A 3,072-nucleotide genomic window follows, 5' to 3' on the forward strand; every position below is an offset into this window, starting at 1 on the left:
TTTCCTAGCTGCACTCACCATCTACAGTGATTTTGGACCCCGCAAAATAAAGTCTCACTGTTTCCATTGTTTCCCTATCTATTTGCCATGAAGTGATGGCACTGGATGCCATGATCTTAGTTTTCTGATTGTTGAGTTTTAAGCCGATAGCCTTAGACAACATGTAAATGAACAAGGATGGCTGAATTTCAATAAAAGTTTATTTATGCCTGGACTTGACATGCAGATCATAATTTGCTGACACATGTTTTAGACTATTGTCAGTTCTTAAGTAACAATGCCAATAAAAATCAGATGGTAAAGAATCTCCCAGGGTTCCATCCCTGGGTTGGAAAGATTCCCTGGAAAAGGGAATGGCAACCCACTCCAGTATTCTCTCCTGGAAAATTCCATGGACGAAAACCTGGTGGGGTACAGTCCATGAAGTTACAGTCAGTCACGACTGAGCAACTAACACTTTCACACTTTAGAAAGACTTAGATCCCAAATAGTATCTGAGAATAGATATAGTATGTGCTAAAATCCACAATGTAACAATAAAATGATCAGAATTGTGTCTATGTAGGCTGCAGTCCAGGCTGCAGTCCACGGGGTCCCACAGAGTCGGACACGACTGAAGTGACTTAGCAGCAGCAGCAAGATAGCTCTTTTGTGCTGGTTTATTGGAGAATAATGTGGAAGAGCTAAGTCAGACATTAAATCAATGCCGATTAAGCATGTATTTAATTCTTTTTCTTACCACGCAATTGTGTAATATCAGTAGTACAAGGAAACATGAAACACTTTCCTTGGCCACAAGTCTATTTCAGTCTGGTTTGAAGCCAAATTGAGTTAGTATGGAAAGTGTCATAAAAATTCATGATTCCCACTCTTAAGAACCTTTCGTTTGTTTGTTTGTTTAATATACATTATAAGTTATGTGCTAGAAAAACTCTGAGTCATTTTTCTCATTATTTGGCTTACTCTTATCCTTCTAACAAACAATCTATTATGGTAAAGAAAGTTGTAGACATTCTGATATTTGACACTTTTCAAGCATGCAGTTTAAGTTTGATCCTTTCATACATTGTCAAATAAACATATTGCAAGTTATGTGTTTGTCTCCAACATATATATGAAATTCATTTAGGAATATAGCAAAGGGTTTTGATAGCAGAAATAAAATGAAAGAAAATCCCAACAGTGATCATCCAATATATCTAAATCTTGTCATCCTTCAAAGGAGTATTGACTTCAAGCAAGTGTCTACTAACTATCCCAGACTTCATGGATTACATTAGAACATAATTGAATTAAGGAATAATCTAATCTATCTATCCATGAGCATAAAACTATTAGAACAACTTAATTGATTAATATGTGATAACTAGATTATAATGTGGTAGAAACATCTGGGTTCTGTTTGTTAATTTTTCTTTAATAATTATTGACTATACCACTTCCTCATCTTTCACTTTAATTTCAGTATTATCTCTGTAATTATCAGGGAAACAATAGTCATAAAATCATGCAAAGGTTATTGGGAGGAAAAAAAGGACCAACAGAATGTTTAATTATTCAATTAGTTGGCTGTTATATTAAACAATGACCTATTGTTGACCATTTTGATGTCTGATTCTTCAGCTAGAGAAGCAATTCTGCTATAAATAAACCTTGTTTTTACAATACCTATAATATACTTTAAAACACTTATTGTGTTCATTTCCTATTGCTGATATAACAAATTATCACTTCAGTTACTTAAAACAAATTTATTAACTTACAGTTCTGTAGGTTATAAGTTCAACAAGAGACTCAATGGACAGGGATGTGCCTCCTTTTTGGGGGCTCTAGGGGGAAAATATTTTCTTGATTTTTATGGGTTCTAGAGGCTACCAACATTCTCTGGCTTGTGGCACCCTTCCTTACCCTTTAAAGCCAGGAACACTGCATCTCTCTGCCTCTCTCTGACCATTCTTCTGCAGTCATATTTCCCTCTCTCTGACCACATTAAAGACAGGTTTTCCAGTTTTAAGGATCCATGGGATTAGATTGGGTCCACCTCGATAATCCAGGCTACTCTTTCACATTTCAAATTTCCTAACCTGTCTCATCTCCAGAAAATCACTTTGGCCATTAATGGTAATATATTCACCCATAGGTTCTAGGTTAAGACTTGAACATCTCTGGGGAGGCATTGTTCTTCCACCACACTTATATACAGTAAGAAGATTATGCATACAACATCCAGGTTATAAACAAGAAAGCTCTGAGTCAGTTAGCATCCATCAGGAAATTCACAAACAGGGCTGATGTTCCATTAATCATCTTACCAGATAGCTAAAATGGGTTTTTATTGCCAGAACTAGTGTTTCTTAATTACAATGGTAAATGTTAGTGTTAAACTCTCACTTCTGAATAGCTAATATTTAACTAGTAAGGGCCAGAATTGGTGGTGGTAGTTTAGTCTCTAAGTTGTGTCCGACTCTTGCAACCCCATGGACTGCCAGACTCCTCTGTCCAGGGGATTCTCCAGGCAAGAAACGGAAAATGGCCGCCATTTCCTGCTCCAGGGGAATCTTCCCGACCCAGGAATTGAACCTGGGTCTTCTGTTTTGCAGGCAGGTTCTTTACCACCTGAGCTACAAGGGAAGCCCAAGGGAATCCTGGCCCTTGGGCTCCCTTGTAGCTCAGTGGCCCTTGAGCTTCCCTTGTAGCTCAGTTGGTAAAGAACCTGCCTGCAAAGCAGGAGACCCAGGTTCAATTCCTGGGTCGGGAAGATTCCCCTGGAGCAGGAAATGGCAACCATATGTGAGTAAGATGAATGGACTGAGAAATGCAATTGATTCCTTGTGTAACAAAACAGGGAAAATGAAAGATAATCTATAAGCCTAGTGAAAACAGTAGAAATAAAAGTGGCTAGAAAATATAGCCTCAAAGACATTTCTAGAAATTTTGGATAAATATATACACATGGGGGTATAAAATAGGAATTTGATTTAATTTCACCTAGATCTTAGGGTTCATGGAGAACTCAGCAGATTTGGTTTAAACATCTTAGGTGCTTACCGTGCTTGAAAATGATCAGAGCTT

At 37.5% G+C, this 3,072-nt stretch overlaps 1 non-coding gene across 1 annotated transcript; it reads left to right on the top strand.

Moving 5' to 3' along the window:
* On the top strand, positions 2,687 to 2,758 carry TRNAC-GCA. The gene has a single exon. It is a non-coding gene; the product is annotated as a tRNA-Cys (tRNA).

The sequence above is a fragment of the Capra hircus genome, chromosome 1, assembly GCF_001704415.2.
Source record: "Capra hircus breed San Clemente chromosome 1, ASM170441v1, whole genome shotgun sequence".
Lineage (NCBI taxonomy): Eukaryota > Metazoa > Chordata > Mammalia > Artiodactyla > Bovidae > Capra > Capra hircus.